Source organism: Balaenoptera musculus, chromosome 6, assembly GCF_009873245.2.
Source record: "Balaenoptera musculus isolate JJ_BM4_2016_0621 chromosome 6, mBalMus1.pri.v3, whole genome shotgun sequence".
Classification (NCBI taxonomy): Eukaryota; Metazoa; Chordata; class Mammalia; order Artiodactyla; family Balaenopteridae; genus Balaenoptera; species Balaenoptera musculus.
The window spans coordinates 64,881,398-64,897,097 of record NC_045790.1 but is presented as its reverse complement, the minus strand read 5'-3'; the positions used below and the strand labels follow the sequence as shown (position 1 = coordinate 64,897,097).

Here is a 15,700-nt window from a genome sequence, read left to right as displayed (position 1 = left end):
GACTCCTCCTCCCTTTTCCCCCATGTCCTTTCTCTGAAGTGTATGTGTGTAATTTTTATGTCTTGCCCACACTCTCCATCATCTGCATTTTGTTGTCCCCTCTTGCTACCCTTCCCCCCTTTCTCTCTCTATCGCCACATTCCTTCAGCTTCCTCCCCTGAATTGGGGTTGAGCACAGGAGAGATCAGAGGAGGACAAAAGGTAGAGAGACATTGGTGTTCAGGTGACAATGCAGCACTCTGGGGCTGTCTAGACTTTCCCACCTCTGAGGATGTCACTTCCCCGGGATTCCTAATATTAGGAGAAACCTCAGCAACCATTTGATAATTTCCAAACCCCTCATTTTATTTATTTATTTATTTTTTTTCTTTTCTATTTTATTTTGTTATTTTCGGCTGTGTTGGATCTGTTGTGGCACGCTGGATCTTTGTTGCAACATGCAGGATCTTCGTTGTGGTGTGTGGGCTTCTCTCTAGTTGTGGTGTGCAGGTTTTCTCTCTCTAGTTGTGGCTCACAGGCTCCCGAGCGCGTGGGCTCTGTAGTTGTGGTGCATGGGCTCCAGAGCATGTGGGCTCTGTAGTTTGCGGCACACGGGCTCTCTAGTTGAGGTGTGTGGGCTCAGTAGTTGGCGCTCACGGGTTTAGTTTCCCCGTGGCATGTGGGCTCTTAGTTCCCCGACCAGGGATCAAACCTACATCTCCTGCATTGGAAGGCAAATTCTTTACCACTGGACCACCAGGGAAGTCCCCAAACCCCTCATTTTATGGATGAGGAAACTAAACCATAGAGAGGACCTTCCGTGCCCTCCTCACATTGTTGGCCAAGCTTGAGCAAGAGCCCAGGTCTCTCGGATTCCTAGCCAAAAGAAAAGGAGAAGGCCAACTGCATGTTCCCAACTCAACCAGGAGCTTCTGCCTTCCCAAAGTACTTCACCTACTTTCTTGCTCTGCTGTGGAAATACCAAATTGTACCAACATTTTGACCACAATGGACTTTCATCTGTGTATACTAAGATGCTCATTTCCTGGGACAGCAATAGAAATAATATTAATAAATAATAACTGTTGCCTTCCTTTTGAGAGCTTACTATTTTCTAAGCAGTGTGTTAAGGACCAACTTATTTAATGGATTTTTTTCTTTTTTGTCTTTTTAAGTTTTACATTTGCCGTATTGGAATAAATGCTTGACTTTTGAGCCAAAGTAAGCAAAAGCAAAAAAGATAGAAATGTATTTTCTAAAGTTTTTTTCCCACAAATTAGCTCTGTTACGTTGTACAAGCCACCTTTCTAAGCCCCAATTTCTCATCTATTCAGTGGAGATATGAACAGCTATAGGGTTATTGGCTGACACTAAGCATTCAATAAATAATAATTAGTATTATTCCATTTTGCAATTTGGGCAGGGGTTGTCAGGGAGTTTGGGTGATAGCTAAAAAGGTAAAAGACATCATGGAAAGTCTGAAAAAAATGTAATAAGGATAATATGTTTTAAATATATTATTCTCTTTTATACTCTGTGAATGACTTTTCCCCTGATCAGTTGGTTATATCTCTATGCCTTGGGGAGGTTTGAGATTTTTATAGCAGGAATGCAAAAAGAAAAAAATGTACACATCCAGCTTTTGACTTTCAAATTTCAGCTTCTAGAAAAACAGTCTTTAGAACTAAGTCAGAGGTTGTAGAAAAAGAAAAGGATTTTATAAATTCCTATCACTCCCATTAACATATCAAAGGTCAGAAGATCAGACCTGAGCTCTAAGCCAAGGGTACAGAGGACTGAGGTTTGACATAAGGGGTGTCCTTGCTGCACAGAAAAGATGGGTTGTTTTACCTTTCCAAACTAAGAGAGTGCTATCAGAAGACAAGACAGAGGTTAGAGGAGAAAAAATGACTCATGTGTATCCTGGCTTCTCCATTCAAGGCTGAGATCACAGGTGGTATATAAACTGAGGGAAAGGAGCCCTGAAAGGACAGGGAAACTGTATCCTCCTCCTCATGAGACTCAGCCAAGGGACTGTCACACAAGTGGCCCCTGCCAACACGTACAAAGGAGGAGAATGAAAGTACAGCATGGGCCTTTCGACATTCAGAGGATGCCAAGATGCAACTTTCTCCAGTTGTCCCACGTTGGGGTCATCAGACACCAATCGCCTCCACTGTGCTGCCAAGTTCGACCTCAGCAAGATCAAAGTCATAAACCTGGAGTGCACTGATGGGGACGTCGGTGCCACATCTGCCCTGGACCCCAAGAGTGGCCCCCTGGGTCTGTCTCCAAAAACGGTAGGTAAAGACATTGCCAAGGCAGCCAGTACCTGGAAGGGTCTGAGGATTACAGTGAAACTGACCATTCAGAACAGACAGTCCAGACCAAGGTGGTACCTTCTGCCTCTTCCCTGATCATCAAAGCCCTCAAGGGACCACGAGGGACAGAAAGAAGCAGAAAAACGTTAAGCACAGTGGAAATAGTACTTCAGATGGAATTGTCAACATTGCCAGACAGATGTAGTGCCAATCATTAGCCAAAGAACTCTCTGGAACCATTAAGGAGATCCAGGGGCCTGCTGTGTTGATGGCCACCACGCTCATGGCATCATAGATAACCTCAACAGTGGTACAGTGGAATGCCCAGCTAGTTAAGAGCTGTAAAGGGAGCTATTTCAATAAAGGATCATTCGACAACTAAAACAACACCACTACAGCATGGTTATCAGGCAGAGGGTCTGCATAAGTGCTCCTGGGCCTCCTCAGCCCCAGAGTGGCAGAAGAGGGACCAAGACATCTCCACACATCCTCCAGAATGTGGGTACAGCTGAGTTGAGAGTTGGCTGCCATAGTAAGGGATGGGCTGGCTGACTGACCTAAGCCAGTGACCAGATGAGGGATGTGGCTGAGACACAGGGTGGTCTGCAGGGCCACCAAAGCCAAGGTAGGGGCAATGTCAACTGAAGAAAAACATCCTAAAAGTTGCAAGTTATGCTTTATTCAGGGACCTTACTGAGGACTATAGCCCAGGAGATAGCCTCTCAGATAGCTCTGAGGAACTACTCTGAAGAGGTAAGGGAGGAGCCAGGAAACATAGGAGTTTTTGCTGAAAAAACAAAAAAACAAAAAAAACATGTACTTGAACATTAAAAGATTACTACTAATCACAAAAAAATGACATCTCACATTAATGATGTTAGTGCTTTTCTATGGGAAGATGGAAGAATCTGGGCTCATGAAATTATTCCTTAGATATGCATCTTAACTATCTAGAACCAGTATCCTGTTTTTCTCCGTCCTGAATTCCCCCCAGGGTGCACCGTCGGGGCGGCTGAAGTGGCTGATGACTTGATGGCCTGGAAACATGTGTTGTTCACTGGAATAGCAGGCAGCATTCTTTGTTTACTGAAATGACAGGCAACATTTTTTTGTCTGCAGCTGGGAGCAAGTCACAGGGGAAGACCCTCCAGCTCTGACTGAGCTAGAAAGAGCCACAGTTTCCCCAAGCACAAAGGTTAATAGTGCAACCAGCCAGGTACCCAGAGACATTGCTAAAAACATCAGCACCAACAGTCTTAGCTCAGGCTGCCATAACAAAAGATCACAGACTGGGTGGCTTGCTCAACAGATATTTATTTTCTCACAGTTCTAGAGTTGGGAAGAACCAGCTGATTGGGTTCTTGGTGAGAGCTCTCTTCCGGGCTTGTAGATAGCAAACTTCTCGATGTGTATTCACATGGCCTTTCCTTGTTTTTGTGCATGCAGAGAGATAGTGAATGAGTTCTCTCTTCTCTTTCTTATAAGGCCACTAATCCCATGATTGGTGGGATTAGCCGCCCCTGTGTGACCTCAGCTAACCCTAATTACCTTTCAAAGGCTCCATGTCACATACCATCACATTGTGGGAGTTAGGTCTTCAACCTATGAATTTGGGGTAGGGGGCACAAATATTCAGTCCATGACACCAACCCTGATCACAGGTGTACAAATCTGAAGCTCACTCTCTCCTATTGCCTCAAGCACCTGCCTCTGCAATGAACCAAGGCACCATATTGGAAAGGAGGGCAGGAAACAATACAAGATTAGCCATTTACCTTAAAACAAAAACAAAAACAAAGCAACTCTTTTAAACTAAAACCTTTTTCCTCTCCAAAGAGACTAAGATACAGTTAATGGTCAGTGTGAAGAAAGTTGATGAGGAAGATTTGGTCAGTTGTAGAAAACAAATAAGCCGCATTTAACTTTGCACACTGAATGTAGTATGATAAATTTTTTACCCCATTATATGGAGGAAAAAAAAAATCACCCATAACTCTACCATGCTAAACATTCATTACATCTTTAAGGTACTTCTTTTCCATTTATTTTGCACGTGAATGATTAAACAGATGTAATGATATCATTCATATAATTTTATATGGTTCTGTTTGTAAAATTCATCAAAATCACTTTCCATGCTGCTGTGTGGTCCTCCTAATCATCAATGTTAATGAATGCATAAGCTGTTAGTTAAAACCCTTGCAGTTGCAAATAACAGGAAGCCAACTCCAACTAGCGTAAGGAAAAGGAAAATTTAATGAGAAAATACTGGGATTGCTCGCTGAACGGCAAGAACCAGGCAGCCCTGAGGACTTAAGTGTTAGGGGCCAGGGCCTTGATGTCACCAGAGTTCTCCGCTGTTCCTTCTCCTTCCAGACTTCTCCACATGATGGGGGCCATGCCACCTGCAAATGTGGGACTCAGTCATACAACTCTCTGCCAGAAAGGGAGGACAAAGTCTTTTCAACAGAAAAATCTCAGGGAAAACCTTTGACCTGGTTTAGATCATGGACCAATCACTGTTATGAAAAAGAGGGGATGCAGGGGCCCTTTCTGAGTTTGATTTTCGACTCCTTTAGTGGGGAGAAGGGAGAAGGTGGAATCTGTTCATAGAAGAAGGGTAATTAATATCTCCAACACATAAATAATTAAAACAGCCTATTGTTTTAACATTTAGATTGTTTCTAATTATTTTCCTGTTTGAAATCACTCTAGTTAAAATCATTTGCGTGTAGACGCCCTTTTCTTTGGGATTTTTTGCTTGCAAGAGAATGGAATTCATGTGTGCCAGGAGGCTAGACACATAAATACATTTCCATTGGCCACATTTTCCAAGTGGGAAGGAGAGGCTTAAGGTGATTCAGCTACTAAGTGATACTGACTTGAAAGCTTGCGTCCTGATTAAGATCAATGGATCAGTACAAATTGCAAAGGACAATACTTTCTAAAAGTATGTAAGAAAAGCTACTCAGGATAAAACCATATTAGATTTTTGTGATGACTACAGTTGAAGGAAAAGAGAAAAATCCTAATAGTCTTCCATTTCCCGTAGTGTAGCAGCTCTTTTCTTCCTGACTTTTGGCTCTCCCACAAGGAAGTTCATGACGACATTGTTTTCAGAAGCCAATACCATGTCCTCCTGTCTCTACTTGCAAGAAAATAACTGGGCTTCCAGTAAGTATAATTGGTGTTAACAGTGATTTATTATACACCTAGTTCTCCAGATGGCCCTTCATGTAGAAATTATTTTTCCTGAAAACAGAAAAATATGGAATTTCTTCCTGCTCATCAGGTTATAACAGGTCTACAATCCACTCTGTCAAAAACTAGAACCAAAAATTTTGACAGAGTTCCCTTAAGACAGAGAGAAACAGAAAAAAACACATTCCATCTGGTAAATAATTGCTGGGGTTGCATTCCTGTGCATTCAGGCAGGAGCTAACCTCTGTGCAGCATGAGGCCTTGAAAACCTCTTGGCCTAACAGGGCCATGGGAGGTAAGATCTACTTAGATCTATCCCATCCTCAGATTGCAGCCTCTGGGGTGCTGGTGCAGCCTAGACTTTCAGCTCACTCACAATCATGAGCTAGACAGACGTACGATTACTGAGAAAGTTCACTCTTAAGGTTGGACGGACACACAAAGCCAATATTCTACAAGAGTGAAGAGGGATATTTGCCAACGTCATTTTAAGGTGACCAGGGTTGCAGAACAAAGTTAAATGTAGTTCTAAGTTACCTGTCATCTTCCTGAAACACAAGCTGGAAAATGTATCTAAAAGACTATATCAGTCTGGTGATGGAATGCTTGGGAATGGGAAAAGCATTCAGCAGTAAACAGTGAGCTATCAAAAGGATTTAAAGTAGTTAATTTGTAGCAGGTTAATTTCAGGTGGCTACTCTAGTAATGATTTTTATTCAGGAAGAATTCTGGAAGCATAGGCAGGAGAGCCACATATTAGGGATGTTGTGGGCAAGAAGGTCCAAGAATTTGGGGATCTGGGCTCAGATTAGGGGTCACAGGCTCAAATGCCTTTAGGGATCGGGCTGATAAATTGTGTGAAATGTTAAAGCATTGGCCTGGCCAAATAACACGTATCTGTAGGGTTTAGCCTGTGGGTCAAGAGGACAGGTTGCTACTCCTGGACTAAAAGATCTTTGAGCCTTCTTTGAGTTCTGGGTTTTGTTTTATGTGGAAAGAATGCCCTTTTATCTATTAAGAGCCAAACACTTGTGTTAACCTTTGTGGTAAGAGGAGGTGGGGTTGCCTAGTAGTATAAAACATGGTCTCCAACCTCTAGAACTCAAAAATATTTTAAAACAAGATATGCTCATACAAAGGCAACTAACAATTCCAGGCAAAATTACATAAAGTCCTATAGCCACTCGGAGGAAGTATTGCTAACTTTCATCTAGATTGGTCCTCAAAGAGGCACAGAATAGCCAAGGCTTGATTTGGGCGTAAAAGGATAAACCACATTGAGATAATGGAAAGTAGAGTCGTTAGGTGGTGAGAACGGTACCCCACCACCACCAAAAAATAAGCCAAAAGGCAACCGGGCTGGGGGTGTAGAAGGGAGGTCCTTGGACCCTAGTAAAAGGCCCCTATTCCTTTCTGAGCCTGGGTCCTGTTCCTCCTCAGCCTCCAGCCTCTCCCTTACTGGGAGCTGAAGGTTTTTCCTGGGGCCCCAGTTCCCCTAGCTGGGCCCCACCACCTGCAGTCAGAGCCCTTAGAGCTCTCCTTCTATTGCCTGTTCCACACCCCAGCCCGACTGCCTGTTTGCAGACTGTCAACAGACTGCTAATCGGCCACCTGTAGGACAGTTCCCCCTGATGCTAAACCAAGGCAAATGAGTTCAGTTTTCAAGTGAAGAGGATAAGTCTAAAATCTTGACAGTCAGAAGTGAGGAGGCAGAAATCCTTCTGAGAATTTAAATTTGTCTTTGAAACTACTTAGTATTTATAGCATGCGCTTGGGGCTGTGTTCATTGCCATCAGTAACTAACAGTGACTAATTGCCCGCAAGGTGCCAAAATCTGTGCTGAGCTCAGTAGATGCACGCTGACACTTGCTCCTCACAACAGCCTCTAAGGTGGGGTCCTTTATTATCCCCTCTTTAGCGATGAGTAGACTGAGCCTCATAGGAGTAAAACAACACGCCCAAAGTCATCCAGTCAGTGAGGGGCACAGATTCCAACCCAAGACTTCTGTCTCCAGAAACTGACTACAACCGTTAACCATTACACAACACAACTTCCTGTTCCTGTACCAGTGCTGTGGATGTGTCAACACACAGTCCACTGCCAGAGGCAGCTGCTGGCAGCCCACTTCCCAAACAAAGCACCCATTTGATGTGGGAACTTGTATCACCTGCTCTCCAAATCATGCTGCCTTTTCACCACATTAGTATCACCTGAGGCACAAAAAAAAATCCAACCACCTTTGAGGCCTCAGCCACAGCCCCTAGAGATTCAGATTTAATTGGTTTGGGTTTGAATCAGACATTGGTATCCTATAAGATTCCCCCCAGGTGATCCTAATGTGCTGGGAGGGTTGAGAACACAGGCAGTGAATGAGAGTGAGGGCTTGGACCTGATTTCTGTCACCATGGATCAGCTATGGCACCTGGGTGAACCTTAGTTTTCTCACCAGTAAAATGGGGATTACAGAAGTCTGTACTTTATAGGATTGATACAGGATTAGGTCAGATGGAAAAAGTGGTATGAAATGATGGATAGGTCCCTGGTCCTACCCTTAAAAGCCTCATTGATCCAGAATGAGACTGAAGTTTATAGTTTCTCATGCAAACAGAAAAGGTATTCTTCCTGCTTTCCACTCAGACCTGCTGACACCACAGGGTAGAAGAGGGGCCTGGGCAGGCACTTCTGACAACTTGCTAGCTCTTTCCAAGGTGTAAAGGCAAATGCCTTTCAGAGCCAGACAGCTAACCTATAGGTGTGAAGTAACTGGCTTACCGCTGTAAGGAGTGCTGAAATCAGGTGTGAATTGGACCTGCCCCATGAAGGTCATCGAATTCATTAAAACAACAACACTAACAATATGCTGTTGGCCAAACAGATCCATCTGTGCCCATTTGCAGCTGGTGGGCTGTCAGTTTGCACCCCTAGGGGCTCCCCGCCGCTTCTGTACAGGTGAGCTGCCAGCAGCCACTTCCCCTTCCAAGGGTTTCAAGGACACTGGCCATGACAGTGAAGGGGACTGCAGACCACAGCCAGACTGGTTAGAAGCAGACAGGCAGCTAGTGGTTAAAAATGCCCGCCTTACCGACAGCCCCTACTCCAAGCCCAGCTCTCCTCCGACTACCTGTGAGGCCTAAATTCACTCCTCTCAGCCAGTTTGCTCACATCTAAATGTGGCTAAAATCATCTTCCCTTTGAGGTGGCTGTGAGGATTAAAAGAACAATGGATGTAGAACAAGCGCTCAGCTCAGTGCCTCCGCCCTGAGTAAACACTCCGGATGTGTCGGCTTTTGTTTGATTTTGCCCGTTCTTCCAACAAAGTAAGAAGAGCCTCAAGCACTATCTGCCCCTGTGCCCTGGAAGATCACTTAAACTAGAGCCATCCAGTTCATTCTAATCCATTACCTCATCCCTCCTTTGGACCTACAGTCACAAGCACTGAGAATGAAGTCTGAAAGAGATAGTGAGAGGTGAGATAAAGGGTATAAAATGACAAAAAAAAAAAGAAGTGGAGGGTTTGTTTCTGGTTGTTCCCAGGGAGCATGGGGCAGGTGGCTCACCGAGCGGGGCACAGAGAAGTGACACAGGACTCCTCCCACATCTCCGGCTTGCAACGGGCCCCCGTGACTGCTGGGCAGCACCCACGCTTGGTCAACATGGCAGGAAATGATGGATGTGTTTGAGCCTCGAGAGAAGGACTTTCTGGGTTTAACTGGGGACATCTCTCATTTCCAAGAATGAGAATCTAGCATGTGTGGTTCACCCCACCTTGGCATTTGCCATGGAAAAGCCAAGAAAAACAAAAGTTAGGCCTCACAAGACAGGCATGTATCTGTGGTTTGGCTCATGACAGGCCCAAGTTTGAGTTCAGAGAGGCCCTGAAAGCATGGACTGCTCCTAGATCAGCTTTGGTCCTTGGGCCTTAGGGAACAAAAGCCATTAACCCAGTTTTCAACTGGGAAACCATTCTCTCCGTACTCTCAGTCCCTGTGCTTTGGATGAAACTGGCTTTATCCCTATCTCCAGGGCGTGGGTGTGGTATTAGGGCAGGCCACCCTGAGCATTCCTCTGACCTGGTGATAGGTTCAGAAATGAGCATGTGACCCTATCAGAGCCAGAGAGATACCAGGAAAATCTGTTTATATTAATATTGACTTTATTGAAGTATAACTTACATACCATAAAATTCACCCTTTGAAGAGTATAATTCAATGATTTTTAGTAAATTTACAGAGTAACCATCGCAACAATCAGGTTTTAGAACATTTCCATAATCCCCAAAATAGCTCATGCCCATTTGCAATCATAAGGAGACTTCATCTGAGGAGTTGGTAGAGGTTCCCAGTTCCTTTGGGCTGGGCCTGTTTGCAGTAATGATGACCAGAGCCTGGAGCTACAAGGTGCCGTCACAAAGAACCTGAGAATAAAGCAATCACTGCAGAAGGGAGAACTAAGGGTTGGTGAGAAACTGGGTCCCGAGGTCACTGGTTGAAACTGATCAAGCCAAACATGAAGCCAGTCCTTCTCCTGGACTTTTCAGTCACATGAGCCAACAAGTTCCCTTTTGTCTTAAGCCAGTTTGACTTTGGGTTTTCCATCTTTTGCAATGGGAAGACTCAACTGACTCCAAAAATTATTGACCAGACTCTAATAACTAAAGTTGAAACCTTTGTTAAGTGGCTATTCAGATAGGAATGCCCACCTTCAGATCTGTTGTAATTCTAGAATTGTTTTACCTATGACCAAAGAGCCATTTTGCAAATGAAGATTCAGGCCTGCAACGGTAAATTCCTTAACCAGGATACATACCAGAACCTGAACAAGTCCTTGACTCTGTGTAACCCTGAATTTGATCCTGTCTTTCTTCCTCAAATCATCACCACCATCATCATCATCATCGCATTACCTTTTGTAAGATGTTTAACATGTATTTTAAGTATTGTGCAACTAATAAGTCACTTAATCTTCACAAGCACCCTATGGGTAGGTACTATTATTATTCCCATTTTATAGATGAGGAAACTGAGGTCTAAAGAGGTTAAGTAACTTGTTCAAGGCCATACAGCTTGTGAGTGAGTAGCAGAAGCAGGATTTGAATGCAGCCACACTGGTGACAGAAGCCATGCTCTTAACCAGTGCACTATACTGTCTTTTGTAAATTAAAATGAACCTAACATCAGCTTTTAATCAGAGTTACATTGGTTTTTCATGCAGAGGCACTGCCTTTTTTTAACTTATATTTTATTTGTTATAAAAATAAAATGCAAACAAAGCACCCACATTTTTTCCGTATTTTATATGCCGTTCAACTATATAAAACAATTTTTATCCACCTGATTTCAAGGAGCCATAAACTTTTGTGCTTCTTACAACTTTGTTCTGTGCTTCTCAATACATATTGCAAATAAGGATTAATTGTGGCAAAAGTCTTATTCTGAGGTCTTCTTGTGATGAAAAACTAAGTGCTCTGTTTTATTAATTTTAATTGGTATTTAATGATATAGTAATTGATATTTGGTATCGTAATTTAACATGAAATATTACATTTCATATCAGTCAACTAACAAAAAAGTGAAAGACTTGGAATTTAACAGCCCACTTCTAGAAACAAAATACACTCATGAAAAGCGACATAAACCTGTTTTCTCTGTTTTCGTGAAACCACACAAAACATGTAAAGTACTTCAAAAGCCCTGAAATGCTATATAAATGTAACATACTATATTCTTTAACATTTTCACACACATTATCTCAGTTGATCCTTACCTAACCCATGTGATCAGACAAGGATTATTGGTGAATAGGCATTGTTGTTTTTAACGCAGTGCCATGGAAGGCTTTTATTTTTATGTAGGAGAGTGCCAGGATAAAGGTGGTCTTTTAGAGAATTCAGCCGGTAGATGCATATAGGAAGGTTGGGAGGAAGGGTGGGGATTGAAGGCTCGAAGAGCAGTTTAGGAGGCTGCTATTGCAAAAGCCTCAGATGCATAGGGGGTCTGTACCAGTACTTGAGACTGATTTGGATCCCAGGGGCAACAGAACTTTGTTCCAAGTTTTAATACCATTGTTAAAATCAGTGAGTCATCAATAGGGCACTGGAGAGCATAAAGGGAGTGGTAGGTAACTGGGAAACAGTGGTATGCGTGTGCTGGAGGGTGGGAGTGAGGATTGGAGGGACTGATGGTGGAACCTGGGCAATTGTCCTGGGCAAGTGTGCTCAGTCTTCAAATGATGGAGGTGGGTTAGAGTCAGGCTTCTAAACCCTCAGCTAGTGATCCCTCACTGCAAAAGGCAGCCTGGTACCAACATGAGGCTTGGGGCACAGATGTCAGTAGTTTTATTTTTCTAATTCTTGTGGAATTTGCATTTTACTCCCTAATAAAGGGTGTGCCTGCCTTGGGGATTCATGCATATTTGACAAGAAATCAACATCTTCCCCATGAAACCTAGGCCCCACTTTCCTAAGCTCTCATCTCCAGGTTTCTTCTTCTGTGGCCCAACATGATTTCATAGTCATCTTATAAGGAAATGGTCCAGTGTGGCCACTAACTCCCTATGAACTCAGTACTAAACTAGTCATTCTGCTCCACGAACCCCTACAAATATGGGGGCACTCGGGGGCACAGTTCCTGGGTAACTTGTGTGCGTTTTGGTTGAGGTTTTTTTCTGCCGTCACTGGTCTGCGCTCACACTGTCCAATGTGGTGGGGATGTGGAGCCTGAGAGGAGAGGAGGGTAGTGCTCCTGGCGAGAGAGAGGCTTTGGAGCAGGCAAGGAGGTTAGTGCCTCACCGTTAACAGCAGGCTTCTTCCGCCTTTGCTGCCCATTCGTGCTGGAAGAGGAGGAAATGAAACAAGCTCAAGTTGTCATTCACCCTCAGATTATTTTATTCTTACTTGGAGAGAGAAAAACCTGCATTTGAGCCCTGTTTCTGGCCACTTATGAGCTGTTTGAACTTGGATATGTGAACAGTTATGATAACATCTTTCCTGTCTCATTCCCAGGATTATTGGGAGGATGCATAAGTCAATGCATATGAAAAATGCTGCACACAGTGTCCAGTGAAGCACCAATAAGGACAGCCACTTTCAGTTGGGGTCAGGATTCTCTATTACTGCTGTCTGTTGACATCTATCATCTTGGTGTTATGGTTTCAAGTGAGAGCCTCAAGCAGTATTAAGTGTATTATTTTAAGGATGATGTAGCTTCTGGGACCATATTTTGCTTTTTGAAGACTGTAATTTAGGGATAACAGAATACTGAAAAGGGAGTATTCTGGAAAATTGAGGACATATGGGCAGCAGAGAGATATTTTTTAAAAAGTACTAGACTGGGAGTTAGGAGACTTGATCCCTAGTCCCTCCTCTGTCAGTGATCTTGAACCACTGTGGCACCATTCTGGGCCTCTGTTCCCCTAATCTGTAAAATGAAGGTGCTTGACCCATTGTTTCCTAACTGGGATGAGTTGTGGAGTCACCTGGGAAGATCCCCAAAGGTAGAGCTTTTGGTTTTTGTTTTGTTTCTTGCTGTGTTTCCAAAACTTAAAAATGTCATTGGCACAGGGTAGGTACTCAATCAATACATTTTTATTGAACAAATAAAACTTTTTGAAAATTACAGGCCTGGGTCCACTCTAGAATCCTTGCAGTATGGGGTAGAACCTGTGTGTATATATATTGAAAAAGCCCTCCAGATCATTTTGTCAAGCACTCCTGGCTAAGAACCACAAAACTCAACAATCCCTAAGGTTCCTTCCACATAGTTGCTGGATTTAGCAAATAAAAATACAAGACATCCAGTTACATTTGAATTTCAGATAAACATGAAAAAATTTTTAGTGCAAGTATACGCCCAGCAATATTTGGTTGTTACAACTTAGGCTTGTGGTTAGGGCAAGAGAGTGGCACCTTGAAACTGGCCCAGATTTGGAAATCAGGCAGATAATCTTGGTCTGAGTCTTTGCCCTGATTGTGCGATCTTAACAAATTGCTTAACTTCACTGGGCTTTATAACTATAGTATCTCTCCTGTAGAGTTGCTGCAAGTGTTAGCGATCATATAGGCATGATGGCTGGCACTTGGAGAGTATCTAATAAAGTTTAGCTGTTATTACTATAGTTGATAGGTTTGGTTGGTTTGAAGAAACAAAACTCAGTATCAATGAGACCTTTATTGAATATACTGTCAACTAGTAAATAGGCATTCTGAAATGACCAAGATTATAGTTAATAGTTCTAGGACTTCCTTGGTGGCGCAGTGATTAAGAATCCACCTGCCAATGCAGGGGATACAGGTTCGATCCCTGGTCCAGGAAGATGCCACATGCCCCGGAGCAAGTAAGCCCTTGCGCCACAACTACTGAGCCTGCGCCCTAGAGCCCACAAGCCACAACTACTGAGCTCGTGTGCCACAACTTCTGAGCCCGTGCACTGCAACTACTGAAGTCTGCCCGCCTAGAGCCCGTGCTCTGCAACAAGAGAAGCCACCGCAATGAGAAGCCCGCGCAACTCAACGAAGAGTAGCCCCCACTCGCCACAACTAGAGAAAGCCCGTGCACAGCAATGAAGACCCAACGCAGCCAAAATAAATAAATAAATAAATAAAATTTAAACATCATTCATTCAACTAATACTGAACTAAAATAAAAATAGTTCTAGGTAGACCTGGGAAAAGTTAGAATGAATGCTGACCTTCTATCAAACAATACCTCTATGTCTGGGGGAACAAAACATACTAAAAAGTAATAGATTATCCAGAATAAATAAAGGAAGGAAGTTCTTTCATTTCATTCATTATGAAATGTCATTTGCTTAGCTGACTTTTTCTAACGTCAAAGGTAAATATTTGCTCAGGTTTTATAGGGTCACTAGACAGAGGGATAGGTTATTGGGTAGTGGAAATACTTCAGTCCTAACCTAGTTTATCTGTCTTCTAGGTTAAAAGCATCTTCTGTTTCTAGAACTTTTTTGTTTCCAGAAACTTCTAACATATCTCCTCTGGTTAAAAAATAAACACACATGACAATAAATGTAAAATGTCCATTCAAAGAAAGCAGTTTTCTCTAGAAACATCTATTTGGACAAAATCTGTAGATAATTTCAAAATTAAATTTAAAGAGGTATGGCTGGAAAGTAAATTGACTGTTACATTTTCAACTGAGCTACTCTGATATCAACTACACACTTTAAGTCTGCCAATTGTTATTTCATCGTTTATCCAACACATATTTATTATTGAACATATGTTAGGTACCAGATACTGTTGTGCTAGGAATCCTCACTGAACAAAGCAGGGGTCAGTGAACATAATAGACCCCAATCCTTGCCTTTGAGGAGCTTGTATTCTGGGATCGGGAGAGAAATATAAGCTTGCTCCATAAGTGAATTCTGTAGGCTGTAGATGGTGATAAGTGCTATAGGAAAAGGAGAACGGGCAGGAAGATGGGACTAAGTGATAGGGGTGGAGTGGCAGTTTAAACAGCATGGTAACAGTGGGCCTCTCTGGGAAGGCGACATTTGAGGAAAGGAGGTGATGGCAGGAGCCACGCTGCTCCAGGGATGAAAAGAGGAACGTCAAGCACAAAGGACCTGAAGGGGGAGCATGCCTGGAGTGCTCCAAGAATGGGCGAGGAGGCCAGTGTGGCTGGAGTGGAGAGAGGGAAAAGGGGAGGAGGAGGGGAGAAGACTAAGTAACTATTATCGTCTTAATCATGATTAAGGGCTCCATGAACCCAACTTCCAATTTTGAGTCTTAGTTTATTTACTCTGTGACTGCAGGGAAATCCTAAGCCAGTTACCTGGAATGATGGTTCTTGTAAAGCATGGGTAGGTTAGGATTTATTTCACAAAACTGTGATTGGAGAAAATCAGTATAACTTGGTGGTGATGTATGTGCTTTAACTGATAGATCTGAGTTTATATTCTGGTTTCCTTTCTTGCTAGATGTGTGCCCTAGGGCAAATTACTTAACATCTCTGTGCTTCAAGTTCCATCTCTGCACAATGACGCAACTAAAAGTGCCTACTTTTGAGTTGTGAGGGTTATAGGAGAGGGTCCACATAAAATGCTTAGCACAGAGCTTGGCACATAAAATGTACTAAATAAATATCATTATTATTTCTCGAAAAGTATAATTAGGAGGATTAGGCATTTCAAAATATCTATTTCAGTGTACATTTGAAATGTATATTTAATAACCAAAACA

At 43.0% G+C, this 15,700-nt stretch overlaps 1 pseudogene; it reads left to right on the top strand.

Moving 5' to 3' along the window:
* The first annotated feature begins 2,069 nt into the window (after positions 1–2,069).
* Positions 2,070–2,636, top strand: LOC118896371 (annotated as a pseudogene).
* The last annotated feature ends 13,064 nt before the right edge of the window (positions 2,637–15,700 follow it).